The sequence below is a fragment of the Mustela nigripes genome, unplaced genomic scaffold (genome assembly GCF_022355385.1).
Source record: "Mustela nigripes isolate SB6536 unplaced genomic scaffold, MUSNIG.SB6536 HiC_scaffold_596, whole genome shotgun sequence".
NCBI lineage: Eukaryota > Metazoa > Chordata > Mammalia > Carnivora > Mustelidae > Mustela > Mustela nigripes.
In genome coordinates, this window is record NW_026740003.1 from 807 (window position 1) to 20,089 (window position 19,283).

Consider the following 19,283-nt stretch of genomic DNA (forward strand, 5'->3'; position numbering starts at 1 on the left):
GTGGGGTTATGGACGTTGGGGAGGGTATGTGCTTTGGTGAGTGCTGTGAAGTGTGTAAACCTGGCGATTCACAGACATGTACCCCTGGGGATAAAAATATATGTTTAGAAAAATAAAAAAATAAAAAAAAACAAAAAATAAAGTAATAGGATCCTTTGTTGTTCTGAAATGTCTTCTTTTTCTCTTCATTGATTGGGTGTCTTTCCATTGTCCCTTCTCAAGACCTGGGAAAAGCAGCCTTTGAGGATTCGTTTGGGTACGGTCTAGCCCTTTCCATCCTTTTTCTTTCCACAAAATCTATACTAGCCTCTGCCTCCTTCTATGTAGTGTTTATTTTTCACTGACTTATTGAGGTCTTTTCTTTCAATAGAATTTCAGTCGTCCACTCTGAAGGTCATTGTTGAAATGTTAAAGTTGACGTCTACTACCTCGCTAGGCGTATTTTCTTTTTCCTGTCTATTCCTTCTTCCCTTTCCCTTTTGATATGCCTTCCTTTCGATGACCTGAGTCCTTTGGAGGCTACTCTCTGAATTCTTTTACTGGCGGTCACACAGGTAGTGAGAGATTAGGAGGTAATTCTGACCCTTATTACAATTGTTCTCCTCCTTGTTTAGGGAATCTATAGAGTCAGCTTTCTTGGAGGGATCATTTCATCCCGCTTCGAACGCATGCTCCTTACTGCGTCTCTACTGAATATTCTGACTTAGCCAGAAGAACTCTTCCATCAATTGACCCCTAGCCTTGTAGGAGTTTTGGCAACCATCTTGTTCCATGCTTTGACTCGTTGTTAGAACCTGGAGCATTTTCTTAGACAAACACTGCTTCCTATGGAGCAAGGACTCAAGAGGATTCCAGTATGTATTTCCAAGAGCTTGTTTTCTACTTGACTTGCTTCTCTCTGGAACCCATGGCCTTTTCATCACTCCAGCCTTCCTGAATTCCAATCTCTCTTTCCTCACAGCAAGGAGACTCCCATCATTTCCCCCACACCCCTCCCCGCGTCCATGGTCGTGGTCCTCACTCCAGTCCCCCTTTCCCTGCCTTTGGCCCCCGAGGCCCCTCCAACACTGCCCCACCCTGCCAGCAGCCCCCCAAGCCCGGCTGAGGCCCGGGTGGGCCTTGAGCTGTGGAGGCGGAAAGGCAGGGTTGTGGCCGGCCGTCCCTGAAGCAGGCCGCCCTTTTGGAGCCAGGGGCCCTCGACTGGGTGGCCAGGGGTCAGGGGGTCAGGGGCGTGAGGGGACTGAGCTCAGGGGCTGAGGCATTCAGGGACTGTTGGGAGGCCGTCGCGTTGGCCAGGGCACCGAGCGGGGTGGCCAAGGGAGAGGGAGGGAGGCCGAAGGGGAAGAGAAAAGAGGAAGGCCAAAGACAAGCGTTTGAGGGTGAAAAAAAAAGCCTACAGCACCCCGTATTTCCAGGTGGCCTCCCATGCAAGTACTAACCAGGCCCGACCCTGCTTAGCTTCCGAGATCACACGAGATCGGGCGTGTTCAGGGTGGTATGGCAATAGACACCTATGGCGGCATCTGGCCACCCCAAGAGCCTGCTGCGCGCTTCCCGGGCCCCCGGCGCGCGCCGCGGCTCCCCCCTCTGCCTGCCCTGGGCCTGTTGCCTGCCTCCCAGCCCACCCGCCCACGGGCCAGACGCCTGTGGCACCAGGGCCTCGCCAAAGTCCGTCTGGGCACTCTCCCATCCCGGGACTCCCCAGCCCCACCACAACGGGCCTCCCCATGTGGCAACCAGGTGCATCTACGGGGCGCACCCGGGGTGTGTTCAGCACCCCCCAGCGCCCACCCAGCACCCTAGGCCTGGCCCAGCCAGCCACCTGGTCTTCTCTCCTCTCCTCTCCTCTGCTCTCTTCTGCTCTCCTCTGCTCTCCTCCAGACAGCTCTGCTTAGCTCTGCTCAGCTCCGTTCGGCTCCGCTCGGCTCAGCTCTCCCAGTCCACCCGAGGCCAGGAGGACACGGGCGACTCCACACACCAGCCCAGAAGTGGCAGCCCCGCCCCGTGGCCCTTCCTCCACCATGCTTCCCCTCACCACCCACCCGCACCAGGCCCTGACCGAGAGACACGACAGGCCGGCTCACCTACACGGACACACGCATACCCAGCGATACACAGGGACAGACACAGACAGAGGGACCTCTGCACAGACGGCAAGAACGCAGAGCCCCAGAGACAGACTCTCCAACCCGCAAACGCCCCTCAGACCCTCCACCCTCCCCCCAGCCCCCAGGACAGACGCGGTGACCCTGACTGGCATGCGGACAGGGACCTGGTCGGATACACGGATGCACGCAACGCTCACACACCCACTCACACGCACAGACACACACACACACACACACACTCGGACAAGACACCGCACACCCAGGAGGCTACGATGGCCTGGCACCTGTCCCGGGAGGGAGGGCCGGCGTGCTTGGGCCGGGCTTTGGCCTAGGTAGCGGCGCCCCGGAGCTGCCGGAGGAGCCCGGGGAGCCCGAGGACCTGCAGGCGAGGTGTCAGCAGTCCCGTTCCGCTCCCATTTCTGCCCAGCACCCCATCTGGCCTGGGGGCCTGTGAGGGTTTCTATCTCTGGTCTAGTCCTCTGGTGTGGGGTGTGGCGGGGGGCCAGGGGGGCGTCTCTCTTCGCCCGGTGTGGGCCGCCGCTGGTCTTGCAGAGCGAGACAGCCTCGCAGTTGCCTTCGCTGTTCCCGGGAGTCGCAGCGTGGATCCGGGTGCCCACAGCGAGGGAAATCCAGGGCGGTCGGCCATCTCGCGTCCTGGACACCTGAGCCCGGCTGCAGGGCCACAGGGGCGAAGGGGAGGTGGTCGGTGGGAGGGAAGGGAATGCCCTTCCAGCCTGAGTGGAGCCCAGGCCCGGTAGAGAGAAGGGGCAGGAGGGGCCCAGGTCACGGGGGCGCCGGGAGGGGTGGGGGGGTGGGTGGGCTTGGGAGGTGGGGGCAGCCCGAGGGCCTCGCTAGGGGATCCAGGGCCCAGGGCCTCAGGAGCACAGGCCCACGGAGAGGTTGCCCAAGCCCCGGGTCGACGCCCACTCCTGCCTCCTGCCCCCCACACCCCCGGCCCGGCCCCCCCTCCCCGTCCTCCTCCCACATTCCGGCGGCCCCAACGCCCCTCCCCGCGTCCATGGCCGTGGTCCTCACCCCGGTCCCCTTTTCCCTGCCTCTGGCCCCAAAGCCCCCTTCCAAGACTGCCCCGCCCTGCCAGCAGCCCCCCAAGGCCGGGGGAGGCACTGGTGGGCCTCATGCCGTGGAGGCGGAAAGGCAGGGTTGTGGCCGACCACCCGTGCAGCGGGCCACCCTTTTGGAGCCAGGGGCCTGCGATGCTGGGGCTGGGGTGGCCAGGGGTCATGGGGTCAGGGGCATGAGGGGACCAGGCTCAGGGGCTGAGGCGTTCAGTGACTGTTGGGAGGCCGCCGCATTGGCCAGGGCGCTGAGCGGTGGTGGCCAAGGGAGAGGGAGGGAGGCCGAAGTGGGAGAGAAAAGAGGAAGGCCAAAGACAAGCGTTTGGGGGCGAAAAAAAAGCTTACAGCACCTGGTATTCCCAGGCGGTCTCCCATCCAAGTACTAACCAGGCCCAACCCTGCTTAGCTTCCGAGATCAGAGGAGATGGGGCACGTTCAGGGTGGTATGGCAGTAGACGCCTGCCTGCCGCTTCAGCTGGCCGCCCCGCCCCAAGAGCCTGCTGCGCGCTTCCCAGCCCTGGCAAGCGGCTCGGCTCCCCCCTCCGCCTGCCCTGAGCCTGCTGCCTGCCTCCCAGCCCAGGGGCCCAGACGCCTGGGGCACTAGGGCCTTGCCAAAGTCCGTCAGGGCACTCTCCCATCCCGGGACTCCCCAGCCCCGCTGCAGCGTGCCTCCCCAGGTGCAACCGGGTGTGTCCTCTGCGCGTGTGGTGTGCTCTGTGCCCCCCAGCACCCACCCAGCGCCTTAGGCCTGGCCCAGCCGGCCACCTGGCCTTCCCTCCTCTCCTCTGCTCTCCTCTCCTCTGCTCTCTTCTGCTCCCCTCTCCTCTGCTCTCCTCTGTTCTCTTTTCCTCTCCTTGTTCTGCTCTGCTCTGCTTGGCTCTCTCCTCCTCTCTAACCCGTCTGGCTTCCAGCCCACCGAGGAAGGGGCGTTGTCACATCCCAGTCCAGAAGCTGCAGCCCCACCCTTTAATCCCAAGGCAGTCTCCCTGGCTCTGAGCTAGTTTGGGAGAGAGGTGGGCCCTAGTGTCAAAAGACGCTCCTGGAGAGGAGTGCTCTACAGAACTGCTTCTTCAGAGCCCAGGGTGTGTTCCTTTCTGCATCCTGCACCAGGCACTTTGCCTAGCCCTCCAGCCAGCCTGGGAGGCGGTTGCTCGTGGAGGGATGCGTCCTTGACTGGATTCCTCCTCATGGGTTCACACAGCGCACCTCCCAGATGCTATCACGCAGGCATCGCACCGGCTGTCCCTCTTCATGAGCTACTTGCGTGGAAACGGCTTTGCTAACAGGAAGGCGTCTTAGCGTTTCTTGCATAGGGCTCTTGGCATCGGCTTCTTAACCTAAGCTTGGAAGCCAGGGAGGGGGCTTGGTCTTAAGGCCCAGGGAGACACTGGAGTGAAGATTGGGGACCTTGAAGCAGCCTCTGTCCGCAAGACGCAGGTGTTGCCAAAGTGTGTGGGGCAGCTCGGGGAACGTGTTTGGTGCTTCCCGGTGAGCGCGAAACACGTCTGTGGCGAAGGGGCCTTTTGGCTCTGACAGCAGCCACGAGAGATGGTGCAGCCGCACACATGGGCTTGCGCGGGAATACCCGTGTATCGCACAGTGCGTATGGGGCAAGAGGAAATCGGAAAGCACCTCACCTAGGACGCTGAGGTGTGTGCAGAAGGTTCCGTTCAATGAACGCCTGGTTGCCCCAGGATGGGCAGCACGCTGCCATGCACTCCACTCTTAGAAAGAACAGGGCGGGGAAAGCCACCATTCGTCTAGCATCGTTCTGGAAGCCAGAGCCCATGCCCGGTGCCGAAGAGGCCGGGGGCCCAAACCGTTGTGAGGGCTGGTCACCCTGAAACAGCATCCTCCCAGGCAGAAGACAGCAGTGCTCTCCACAGGGTGTGTGGAGGCTTGAGGAATGTGCCAGGCCCTTCGCTGGGAGCGAGAAACAGGTCTGCTGAGAGGACAGCCTTCCCCTCCAACAGCACTGTCGAGGAAAGGTGCGTCTGCAAACACATTCTTGCCAGAGAACACAGGTGCCTTTGGAAGCGTGTGTGAGACGACTGGGCACAGTGCAGCCATCTCACCTAGGAGGCTGGTGCTTGGCGGCCTGCGCGCACCGCGAGAACCATGTTCCAGGAAGACAGACGTGATTTTCAAACGTACTTGAAGAAGCCTCAGCCAAAAGGCCCTATGGACGAGCGCTCAGAGGCCTTCCTGTCAGGAAAGCTGTTGGCGCCCCTATGGCTCGTCAAGAGGGAACCCCTCGCAAGTGTGGTGGGACAGCATTGGCAAGGTGCCGCACCCAGACCTGGTTAATTATATAATAAGGAGTCTGAAGAGTTCCCAAAATGACATGGAATTTGGGAATAGAAAGATGACCTATGAAGAATAAGAGGACACATGTTCCAAGCAGAGTAAAAATTCTAAAAAATCTCTACAAAACCAAAAAACCACTTAAACCTCCCTCAAATATACAGCTTTCAACATAGCCACTATGAAATTCTGTTCTGCTGTGATTCCCTTAGGTGATGCCTGCTTTGAAGGTCTTACTGGCTTGTTAAATTGCAATGAAGGCAAATGGTTTCCCCTTTTCACATTGACAAATGACCAATAGCCCCATAACACTATGTTAACAAGCACTACCAACCTCTACTGCTGCTCTACTGCTCCAAACCCCTCTGGGTGCCACACTGTGTTTGGGGCAGAGATGAGTCCAGCGAGAAAGTCATCACACCCAAATCATGATGTTGCCAGGATCATCTGGCTGTACTCTGGCAAACACTACATTAAGCTACTGATAGCAATGTAAAGTTCAGCATGGTTGAAGGATCTATATTCTGATTGTCCTCTGGCTCTATGAAAATAGCTCATATGATACTTTGTACATGAGTCTCTTTTTCATATGTAAATATCAGGAGAGAGAGAATCCAATAAATAAACCTTAAAATATTTGAATTACTTGGACTGTAAAGCTAGACAAGTTTACACTTTGAAGCAGCATGAATTTATATTCTGATACTATTTGTTTTAACAGATAACATTGATATTGGGTTTTCATATCAATATTATAGCACAGAGGAGTGCAGTGTCATATATGAGCACATAATTGTCTATTTAAAGAAGTATGCATTTGCATTTACTAATACTTTGTATGCCATATGCTTGATTTTTTTTAAAAGAAAAACTCTAAATAGTGGAGGCTCTTATTTTTCTCAATAATTCTTGAAAATAATACTTCTAGGCTGATAAATTTGATGAACACAAAACAGTACAGCAGGAAACTTACAGTCTAACGCTTGTGTTTCTAAAAGACACTGTTCAATTTATGGCATGTTCCATATGAGAGCCAGGTTACACAGAGCCTCCTAAAACAGTCTCTGAGATTTAAAGCCCATACTATTTCTTATGGACTTGATTTGCCTGCCATTTATAATTTCCATTTATTGCTTTCTTAATAGACTGGGCATGACCTTATATTTTGTAACCTTTTCCTTTTCCTCTTTAGGGCTTTAAATGATTTGCACATATCATCTTTAATTGACACCTCAGTGTGACATCAGCAAAATAGAGAGGATGGATAGCACAATTCACAAAACATTATCCTTGCAACTACATTTCTTTTTTTTAAATATTTTATTTATTTATTTGACAGAGAGAGATCACAAGTAGGCAGAGAGGCAGGCAGAGAGAGAGAGAGAGGAGGAAGCAGCAGGGAGCCTGATGCAGGACTCGATCCCAGGACCCTGAGATCATGACCTGAGCTGAAGGCAGCGGCTTAACCCACTGAGCCACCCAGGCGCCCCTGCAACTTAATTTCTAATATTTTGAAAAACAAATGAGCAGAACACACTTGATTTTAAGCATTTCTTGACAATCTTTTCTAGAAGGCTTATCCTAGTACTCAAATTCCAGTATTCAAATCTTGTGCACCAAAACAATAAACAAAGACTTTTCACTTCAACCCCGAATTCAGCAAATTTGGGGAATAGGAATACTTTTCTTCAAGTAAGTTGAGAGTACAGTTTTGAGACTAAGAGGTGAGAGTAGAGTTGAGGAAATATAACCCATCTTTACTTGGAATCAATGAGATGGAAGGCAGATATTATCATCATATACTTCTAGAGCTCCTAGGAAACTTAGAGATCACAAGACCAGTCCTCTCAATATAGAGGACACTGAAGCCTGATAGCTTTCTTGGTATCAGAGAGTTTCTAATAGTAGTTGGGACCACTCAGGCATTCCAACTGCAGGTCTTATGTGTTTTCTACTACATCAAGCTCTTTTCTTACAGAACCTGATCTAATATAATCAAAGCAGATGTAAAAAAAATGTATCAACAAATATAAAGATCAATGGGGGGAAATGACACAAAGTGAGAGAGGAGTACTGAATGATTAAGATGTTTTATTTTATGAAAATGAGGAAGAAGACGAGGCAATTTTAGTGATGAGCAGTAACAGATATTAAAGACAATTTATATCACTTAGGTCCCTCATCCTTTATTTTCTTTTCTTCTGATACTTAAATCCCCTTGATCAATCCTATCAATATCATTCCATTATATAATTACTATGTAGTCATCCAAATCATACTTGAATCCATTTGGTGATGGAGAATATACTGTTTCAGAGGCATGCATTTCATCTGACTTAACCCAAACCAATTTCCTTTCAAGTTCTTTCCTTGAAGAAAAAATATTTCTAGATTAGAGAGTGAAGTGATGATAACCATTTGATGTTTAGATTTATTTACTCTTTCTATAACAGAAAAAAATGTATCTGAATTTAATATAAACACAAAAAATTTGCTATCCTTTAGGATGAAACATGCAAAGCCAAAAAGTGAATTAAAATGATATTTTTCAACTTTTCCACTGTTAAGTATGGCAATTGTATTAGGTACTTTATCAGTTTCCATGATAGCCTTGAAATATATGATTATATATATATATACATATATAATATATATGTATGAAATATATGATTATATATATATACATATATATTATATATGTTATATATATACATATATATTATATATGTATATATATATAATCATATATTTCATACATATATATTATATATGTATATATAAATTATCAAATATATAATATATATATATATATATATATAATCAAATGATTTAATAAGTTAATAGCATCAATAGACATTTGGGGCTATAGCTAAGGTTCTTCCCTTGCATTACAATGTCACAAACCTTTAATATCTTTGATCCAAATAATAACTTCTTCAATCTAAAAAAAATTCAAGAGTCTTATTTACCTTCTAGTAAAGCAGTCATTTAGCATGAACTGTTCAATGGTAAAATAAGATATTCTATAGAAAGTACAGATGGATGAATGATAAGTACTAGCGTGAATGAAAAACATCTCAAGGCAAAAATGCAAAAGCCATACATAATAGAAAAAGATGTTTATGGAACACAATCAATGACCTTGTCTTGAATTTTGTGTCTGAAAGAGAAATGTTCTTAGTAGAGACTTCAACTAGAGATCATATTTTGTCTACCATCACTGCTAAACTTTCCATGGATGAGGAGTCAGATTTAAATTTGAGTAAATCAGATTTCACCCTTTAGTTAATTCTGATCAATACAGTATCATAAATGCAAAGCCTTCAAGTTCTAAGAATACTCTGACTATTATTTTTTAATTTTAACTTATCCCAAGTTTATTATTTTCTGTGTCTCAATATGACCACACACATGTAGATCAGAGATGTCCTTTCCATGTATATGTATGGACATATGTATATGCTATCATACATAACACGTATCATTAATTTACTATACTGTGTAATGTACTACAATGGTTCTTGCTTTAAGGAATAGCAAAGTAACCCAGCATACCTCAAAAGAAGAAATTGAAAGAAAGAAAGAAAGCTAAACAGCAATCCCCACCTTGAAAAATAAAAGGATTAAGCAATGGACTGAGTATTTGGAAAAACAAATGCAATTTAGGAGTATTTTTTACACCTCAAAATTACAGATAGAGCAAAAACACTCATGATTAACTCCTTTAGCTTACTGGAGCCAATTCAGCTTATGGGAGACAATCATTAAATTCTCAGAAATTTGGGGAGCAGGTTATTAAATATAGCCATTATTTAAAAAGTAAATTGAAGCTCACAGTTGAATAATGTATCAAAAACAAAAGTGATAGAAACTAAAAATTCATAATTTCCTAATTATTTTGCTACGTTTTACTACTATCAATGTACTTGGTGTGGTTTAATTTGATTATTATGCCAGCCCCAGGGAAACACTATACAATCATGTGACACTGAACATCTCTTTCTGACACCTCTTTCACTGCTTTTATTTGGTGCCTTAAAAGCGACCATGGTGGGGATTCTTACAGCACAGAAATCAATCTAAGCTGCAATGCAAGGTGTTTTATCCCCCTCCATCCCAAAGGCAGCTGCTGCTAAACATTTAAAAGCGCACCACTGATATTCTGAACAGGGATGAATGTAGCTTAGTGGTTCACAACACAGCCTCTGCATCTGATCTTGTCCATTGATATCTCTATGCTCTTGCACAATTTTCTTAAATAAGTAGTGGCCTAGTCTCTTCATCTGTAAAATGGTTTATAAATCTTTTGAAGCACTTAACGCTGTGTCTGGATTGGAACTTTAAGAGACCAGTAAATGCGAACTGTAATCACTATCAACCACAAGATGGAGCAATGATCTACAGAATGGGCCAGCGGGTTTAGTCTTATGTTCAAGAGAACTAGTAAAATAGACAAATTAGGTTTTTTCATAATTTACTTAGTTCTTTATATAGAATTGTATGCCTTAGGAGCCAGAGTGTAGGGAGAAATCAATTTCATTCTCTGAAAAACTACAAAGAAGAGGGTTTTTATACTTGTATTTATTTATTTTTTATTTATAGGGATAATCAGGAAGTGATTAGTTCAAGCAGTGGAACATAAGATGGTAACGTTTAAGGCTTGAGAAATAACATAAGTTAAAAAAACCCAATAAGGTGGAATAAGTTTTAAATTTGTAGATGGACATCTTCCAAGATGTAAATTTATTACAACTTGAGGCTAGAATGATCATATCATGAACTTTCTCTGATTATACCCTTCTCTTTTTTATCAAGAGATTCCATTTCTGTATTTTAATTTCAGAGTCCTTCTGACTGCCATATGTGGAATACACATTCTTGAGTGTTCTGAATTCCATTTGTTACAAAAAGGCAAAAAAAGAAAAATTGAGCAACAGGATATATATGCTGCAGGCCCTCCACTCTGGACATAAGATAGGACCCTTGAAATCCCTGTAACATGGATTTGTGATGATGCCAGTGAGGTCACCCAGTTCTCTTTGCCTGAAAACCTCCTACGCAGTCACCCCAGCTTCCCAGTTCTGTAGTTTTTGCTTGACAGTGTGAATCCTACTTCTGAATTCAAAGTGGGGAAGTAGGTTAGTAAGCGTAAAGTATAAATTCCTCAGTGTAAGGTTAGAGCTAGAGGGGTTTTCTGCAAGTGATTGTAGGAGGCACTGTCTGTAAGGAGATAAAATCAGTCCAGAAGTTCAAGTCATAAATAGGGAAGGCACCAATCACATCAAATTTGAAAAATGAAGCATGGCTTTAAAAGGAGAAAATAGTGGAAGAATTTGTGGATAAGACATGAGAGACTAGAAAACTTGCAGAGTATAAGAGTTTTGATGGTTGAGAAACTTGTCCATAAACTTAAAGTTTATCTGCTTCCCAACAGTGGTGGGAAGGTGGACAGTACTGCTTAAATGATCTGGACCAAATGTTCTTATTCTCTTTCCTCCTTTTAAGGTCTGTTTCTAAGCAATAAAACTTAGAAGAATTTTTTGATGTATTTCCATGATACTGACTTTCCCACCTAGTGTCTGGAAAATAAGATTTATCCATTAGATGAGTACTAAGTGAATTTTCACTAAAGTGTAAATGATTCATAACCAAATTCCATAGGAATTTATAAAACCAAAAAGAGTGAGAGGTGTTGGAGAGGGTTTAAAGGTCTAAAACCTCATGAGGCTCCCTACTACTGTGGTGGAATCTCAGGTATTCAGAAGCAGGTAGCCAGCATACATTTTGAAATGAAAGATCATTAATTCACCTATTTAGCCAAGAGATGAATGATAAGTCGCTGCACCCTAACTTCATCAAGCCAATATCATTGCTATCCAGAAAATAACACAATAATGACTATGTCAAACATAGAGATTCTGAGGATACCTGTGTGGCCCCGGTGGTTAAGTGTCTGACTCTTGATTTCAGCTCAGGTCTTGATCTCAGGATGCTGAGTTCAAGCCCCTGCATTGGAGCATAAAGGAAGGGAGAAAGGGAGAATAGGAGACAAGAGGGAGTTAGGGAGGGAGGAGGGTGAAAGAGAAAGAAAGAGAGAAAGAAAGAGAAAGAGAGAAAGAAAAATGAAGGAAAGGAGGGAGGGAGAGAAACAGAAAGAAAGGACATAGGGATTCTGGACCTATTTGACTGCTTGTCATCTCTAGATTGGTATTATAATCTCTGTTTAAAAAGATAAATAATGAAATTTTTAAAAAAGATAAGTGATGAAATAATGAGCAGCATTCAAATTTATAGGTATATGCCTTCATGCTCCTTCCACTACACCATGTTACTCATATACTATCAAGAAATAGAAAGGAAAAAGTATATGGAGTATTTTTGCCATAAGACACAGAGTTTGTTAACATTCCAAGAGTGATCTATATTGAATACCATTAATGTGTACCTGGATCCCAGTAATGTGATTTCAAAGACTTAACTCAGAAGAGAAAAAAAAAGCACATTTAAAATTCATGCCAAAAAGTGACAGATCAGTGAATAAAGACTCAGCTAAATGGAAAGGACATGTGAGGACAATATATCTAAGGCTCTGTGATATGATGAGAGAAACTCACTTGAGTTTATTTTGGCCATGCATGATCAATGTAGTTGCATTTTTTTTAAGATTTTATTTATTTATTTGACAGACAGAGATCACAAGTAGGCAGAGAGGCAGGCTCCCCGCTGAGCAGAGAGCCCGATACAGGGCTCGATTCCAGGACCCTGGGATCATGACCTGAGCTGAAGGCAGAGGCTTAACCTACTGAGCCAAGCAGGTGCCCTTCAATGTAGTTTTAACAATACATTTCAGCTGGGCCAATTTAAAACTATTTCTCAGACATCTAACTGTTCATGCATGTACATATTTGTCTATGGACACATATGTGCATAATTGGTACTTATTTATCTATCCACATGGTACGTAAAGATATATGTTTTTATGCCTGATGTGTTGTTAATGAATATTGCCTGAATTAACATTCTGACTCTTAGAACAGTAGTTCTTAAATATTTTTTGTGGATTTTAAGTTTTGAGATACATGTGATTTAACCAAAGTGCACTTTTAAAAGCCAATATTACTTAGTAAGTGGATTATAATTGATCAAGGAAAAACATATTTGCTTCCTTGTGACCCAAGGTTGATTAAGAGGCATTTCACAAATTATAAAAACAATTTGCTACTGGCTGACAAGACAGAAACTTCCCCACACCAATGAAATCCAAGAATAGACCCAGGTGAAACATGACATATGGTTATCAAATTGTTTTAACACACCAGTTAGAATGAAATGGAAGCATTTAGAGTATCCTACAAAATGGCCACTTCTAATTCTAGTCGCCCTGTAGAAACTCAGCACTGGAAGTTACCCATTGTGCTTAATCTCCAGTGAGTATTTCCATAACTTAGAAAACTAAGCACTTGGTTTAATTATGTAAGCTCTTGGGGTGCCTGGGTGGCAGAGTGGGTTAAAGCTCCAGCTTTAAGTCTCCAGCTCAGGTCTTGATCCCAGGGTCTTGAGATCGAGCCCTGCATTGCATGGCATCAGGCTCTCTGCTTGGCAGGGAGCCTGCCTCCCCACCTCTCTCTGCCTGCCTCTCTGCCTACTTGTGATTTCTGTCAAATAAATAAATAAAATCTTAAAAAAAAACCCTCTCAAGAGACAAATAGAGTACTCTTCAGTATGAAAGTTCTTAATTTCAGAACTCTTAGATTTTTCAAATTGTTTTCATACCCCTCTCAACTGAGTCTTAGAAAAGTTTCATGAGGATGGCAGGCAGAGATCATTATCAGTATTCTGAAGAGGAAAACAAAAATCAAAGCACACATCTGTGGAGATACTTGAAAACACAATGTTTAGAATTTGCTTTATGTGTTAGTGGATCTATTTTTTTTCCTAACTGTGCAAAAGTGCTTTTCTCAAAATCTTTGGCACTTATATTTGTCAAAATAATAATTGAAGCAATAAAACCAACCATCAAGCACAGAAAATAAGTTTTCACTAAACTTCAAATTAATATAAAATGATATTAGTTCATAAATGTGTCTTTTAGGGACAAAAATTAAATATATTGTCACACTTAGAAAAAAATAAACAAATGTTAAAGACACATGATTTCTCAGTTAATGTATTTAAGTTCTTTACAGAAAGCTTGATCTTAGGATATTATTTTTTTTTAAGATTTTATTTATTTATTTGGCAGACAGAGATCACAAGCAGGCAGAGAGAGAGAGAGAGAGAGGAGGAAGCAGGCTCCCCGCTGAGCAGAGAGCCCCAAATGGGGCTCGATACCAGAACCCTGGAATCATGACCTGAGCTGAAGGCAGAGGCTTTAACCCACTGAACCACCCACATGCCCCAGGATATTCTTTTACCCTAAACTGGTAAATACCCCAAAATATTAATTCATTCTAAAAGTAATGACAAGACATAGCTTGCTGCACATGCAGTAGACTCCATAACCATTGCTTTCTGCCCATCCAATAATTGGTTATTCTTTGTTTTTAACTGATTATCCAGAAGGAGACAATGGATTACTTCTTTTTTTAAAAAAAATGCATATTTAAATTCAGTATAGTTAACATGCACCATATTTTTATTTTCTGGGTAGAATTTAGCGATTCATCTGTCTTAAATAACATCCAGTGCTCATTCCATCAAGTGCCCTCCTTAATGCCAATCACCCAGTTACCCCATGCCCTCACATATTTCCCCTCCAGAAACTCTCAGTTTGTTCTCTACAGTTAAGAATCTCTTATGATTTGCCTCGTTCTCTGTTTTCATCTGATTTTATTGTTCCTTCCCTTTCCCTGAGTTCATATCCTTTTTTTACCCTTAAATTCCACATATGAGTGAACTCATATGGTATTTGCCTTTCTCTGTCTTACTTACTTCGCTTAGCATAATACCATCTAGTTCCATCCACATCATTGCAAATGACAGGATTTCATTCTTTTTGATGGCTGAGTAATATTCTGTGATGTGTGTGTACATGTATATACCACATCTTCTTTATTAATTCATCTGTTGATGTACATCTGGGCTCTTTCTGTAGTTCAGCTATTGTGGGTGTTGCTGCTATAAATTTTGGGATGCATGTGCCCCTTTGTATCCCTATGCTTGTTTCCTTTGGATAAATACTTAGTAGTGCAATTGCTGGGTTATAGGGTAGCTCTATTTTTAACCTTTTGAAGAACCTCTATCTTGTTTACCAGGGTGGCTGCACCAGTTTGCATTCCCACCAACTGTGTAAGAGGGTTCCTCTTACACTCTGCATCCTTGCCAACTCCTATTATTTCTGGAGTTGTTAATTTTAGTCATTCTGAGTGGTATGAGGTGGTATCTCATTGTGGTTTTGATTTGTATTTCCCTGATGCCAAGTGATATTGAGCAGGTTTTCATGTGTCTGTTGGCCATTTGGATGTCTTCTCTGCAGAAATGCCTGTTCATGTCTTCTGCCCATTTCTTGACTGGATTTTTGGTTCTGGGGTGTTGAGTTTGATAAGTTCTTTATAGACTTTGTGTTACTTCTCTATACATGTTTAGTTAATTTGAGCCTTTGTTTTTTGCTCCAACTTGGGATTCTGAAGAGGTGGGAGAATGTTATATTCCTGTCAGTTTCAATTTCAGATCTATCCCTGATAACATGCAATTACTAGAGGTCTTAACTAAATTAAATATATGGGTGAATTTGATTGAAATTGATGTTGATATCTTCCTTGTTTTGAAATCACAGATACAGAAGTCTTGGTATCATATACAATAAAAAGGGCTTTCACAATAGTAATAAACCAACTAACTAAAAAGTAACATTTGAGTGAGTGACAAGGTGCAATAAAACTTAGCTTAAGTAATACACTATGAAGCTGGAAGAACTGCTTTATCCCTTGTAAGGTTCTCTAAAAGAAATATATACCCTTACTACCAATGCCTCCTCATCTATACATGTATTTCAGTAACTAGTCAACAGAATAAGATCTTTTAAAAAAAAGATTAACAAAATGGTGGGCCATGTGTATAGCAGAAAAGTATAGGAGACAAACACAAAAAGATTAGTTTAATTATAGTAGACAAAAAGAGGAAACTGCATGCTTAAACAGCAAATCCTACCTGGGGCACCCGGGTGGCTTAGTGGGTTAAAGCTTCTGATTCTGGCTCAGGTTATGATCCTGGGATCAAGCCCTGCATTAGGCTCTCTGCTCAGTAGGGAGCCTGCTTCCCCCACCCCCTGCCTGTTTCTCTGCCTACTTATAATCTCTCTCTCTCTGTGTCAAATATATAAATAAAATATTTTAAACAACAAACCCAGTTAATACAAATTGAGATATGTGCTTAAATATTCATGTATTTGTGACGGGTATTTATATCTTCTATGTGTTGTACATTCTGCCTAGTTGGTGCTGGAATATTAAAATATATTAGTTATGGTCCTGGAGTTGAGATCCTCAGATGCTGGCCAGGACCCAGGTAAAAACAATAACAACAACACCAAACCATAATAAAATGAGGAGACACATATGAGGTGGCCACAGGAAAATGGATGCAAGGAACAGTTGGGAGTAGTGACTTCTTATAATTAACCGCATCAGCGGTTGGCATTTAAAAAATTGAAACTTAAGTAGGACTTGATTAGATGAGCAATAGAAGATCATAGTCAATGATCTTGTCACTAGTATTTGCATGTTTGGAAAGAGATAATTATTAGGAAAGAAAGAATGATAGGGAAGTCCATAGCTATGGATTGAGAATTAGAAAAACTAGGTAAAGAAGAGACATCATGTCAAAGTCAGAAGTAACAGAGCTAGGATATTGCAACCCAATGTCATAGTTTACTGAAGTAATTCTTCAATCCTGCACTTCAGTTACGTCCATCAATTATACATACCCTCTTATCACAGAATTCCTCTTCTTTTTAATTTTTTTTTAAATTTTAATTCCAGTAGAGTTAACATATAGTGTTCTATTCCTTTCTGGTGTACGACATGGTGATTCAACATTCTATATGTTACTCAGTGTTCCATCGTGATGAGTATGATAAGTATGCTCTTTCATTCCCCATCACCTCTTTTAGCCATCTCCCCACCAACCTCCCCTCTGCTAACTACTCTCCTTTATATTCTCTGTTCTCTGTAGTTAAGAGAATTTCTCTTCTAAACACAAAACAAAAAGTGTCCATATGTCCATGTATATATTAGTGTTCTTATCAATACTCTGCAAAAGCTGGAACCAACTCTGCTCATGGAATAGATATGGAATAGATAAATATGTAGTGTTATAGTCACTCAACAGAATACAATGATTCTTTTTTAAAAATTTACATTATTGCTTTTGTAATGAGTTACACAGTGAGGATTCAAACCCAGACAGTCTTGCTCCCGTCCTGAGTTTTAGCCTTCACTACATTAAGTGTCTGAATGCATGCTGAATTCATATCCTGATTCTGAAGAACATTAAACAAAAATCTTTCCTATCTGTCTTCTTCCAACCTCTGTCCATCACTTTCACCAGGACAGCCAGATTGAACCAGTAATCTCAACTCTGGAAGACTACATCCCATACTATACTCTGTCTTTCACAGAATTATGATGTACTTAATTCTGGAGTTATATGCATGGATGAGTGTATTTATTAACTACCCTCCCCCACCAGAACCTAATAATCTCTCTCTTTTAAAGATTTTATTTATTTGACAGAGAGAGATCACAAGTAGGCAGAGAGGCAGGAAAGAGAGAAAGGAGGAAACAGGCTGTGTGACGAGCAGGGAACCCAATGCAGAACTTGATCCTAGGACCCTGAGATCATGACCCGAGCCAAAGGTACATGCTTAACCCACTGAGTCACCCAGGTACTCAGAACCTACTGCTCTTTAGAGAAGCAACAAATCTAACTATATTCTCATACAAACACAGTAGCTGGAATGTAAGAAAAGCTGCATATAATAGAATCTTATCCCATCTAAATGTCTGTTCTTTAATTTGTCTAAGTGGACCCCATCTACTTTAGCAATCAGTGAAGTAGAAAAAAGTGGATATTCCTGGTTGATTTTAGCCAATCCCTGGACTTGCCTCCGTTTCGCTGTACCTGCTGTTTGTTCTCACTCCTGAACAACCTTGGCCCTGTTTCAAATCTTTTATCTGCTGTTCAACCTCAAGTAAACATCTGGTCCTCATGATTGCTACGGTCCTTTTACATCTCATAATCACTTCTGATATTATGTAGGAAACTGCAGAAATGGAAGAAAGTTTAGGCCATTAACCTCCATCACACTGTCTTCTGCACATTTATATTCTGACATTTCAAAGTAGTTCACAAATAACTTGAACTATTGGATAAAAATTTAACAAGAATATGAGCCATGAGATCCTGCATGTCAAGTGTGCTATCTCAGACAAAAAACTTTCAGAGGGTGTGAGGGAGTTCTTTAACAGCCTCAAGACTCAAACTTCTCTGTGCCTTATTCAGTGGGTTCTGGTGATCTAGAATGGTTGGTGCAGTCTCTTAGGCATTTCTAGAATCTTCAGACTTGAAAGGTCATAACATTTAAAGAAAGTGATGAGTTAATATAATCAGGAGTCATAGATGCTTTTCCCAAGACTTTTACATACCAGAGTCTTCTGACTGGCATTACCTGCAAAAAAGATACACTTGGAGACCTAAGCCTGAATATTATTTAATAGCATCTTTCAGTGCTTCTCTTTCTTTTTTCTTTTCTTTCCTTTACTTTTCCTTCCTTCCTTTTTCCCTCCCTTCCTTCCTCCCTCCCTTCCTTCTTTGAAAGCATTTTTCAACTAACATCTTCCATGAATAGAAGTTTTCTCTTTTTCTTTTATTTAAATACAGTTTAGTTTACATATAGTGTATTATTAGTTTCAGGGGTAGCAGTGCTACTCTTCTTGATGATGGACTACGATGGAATGTTTTTCTTTACTTGTAGGCCTGGCCCTGGATGACCCTTACATTGGCAGTCCCAAGTCACATAAGCTCTAATATCAAGCCTCTCAATTCGCATTTTGATGTTCTTTGTAAGAGATTTAATTTTATCTTTGTGCTTCTCTACTGTTTTATTGAGGGGAAGATATCTAATCTTGCATATGCTTTTCATATGCTAACACAAAAGATGTATTTTATAATAAAAATTCACCCAGGGAGACAAGATGGATCAGTCTCTCTGCAACCACTTATAGTCAATAGAAATATTGACTTCGAATGGAATACACGGACACTTCGATCTAGGACACCTACAACTTGGCACAGACTGTTTTATTGAGAAGTATTTAGGTAATTAAGAATTCTATAGGCAAGGGCATCTGTGACAGGGAGCACCCACATGACAAAATTTCATAGATCCTACCACCGCACTGAAAGCCATCACATTGTCATATCAAGGGTCATGAGTGTAAGTTTTCCTGGTACCAAAAGGGTATAGGAAAGACTGGATGAATTCACTTTGGATTTCCTGTACTGTCTAATAATCTCATTTGGTATCAATACAATGGTGAATTCCTTGCTAGGGATGCCATAACAAAGTGCTACAAGTTACATGTCTTAGACAAAAGAAACATACTGTTTCAGAGTTTAAGCTGGTAGTCTAAAATGAAGTTGTTGGCAGGATTGATTCCTTCTGAGGGTTATGGAGTAAGAGGCTGTTCTAGGCCTCTCTTCTTGGCTTGTCAGTTGCTTTCTTCTCCCTTTGTCTCTTCATATCATCTTCCCTCTACGTGTCTCTGTCTCTCTGTCTAAATGTCCCATTTTTATC

At 43.0% G+C, this 19,283-nt stretch overlaps 1 non-coding gene and 1 pseudogene across 1 annotated transcript; both read right to left on the reverse strand.

Annotated features, from left to right (window-relative positions):
* Window positions 1–1,390: 1,390 nt before the first annotated feature.
* Window positions 1,391–1,509, reverse strand: LOC132008652 (5S ribosomal RNA; annotated as a pseudogene).
* Window positions 1,510–3,522: 2,013 nt separating this feature from the next.
* Window positions 3,523–3,641, reverse strand: LOC132008651 (5S ribosomal RNA). Its single transcript, XR_009401685.1, has one exon. It is a non-coding gene; the product is annotated as a 5S ribosomal RNA (ribosomal RNA).
* Between the last annotated feature and the right edge of the window lie 15,642 nt (window positions 3,642–19,283).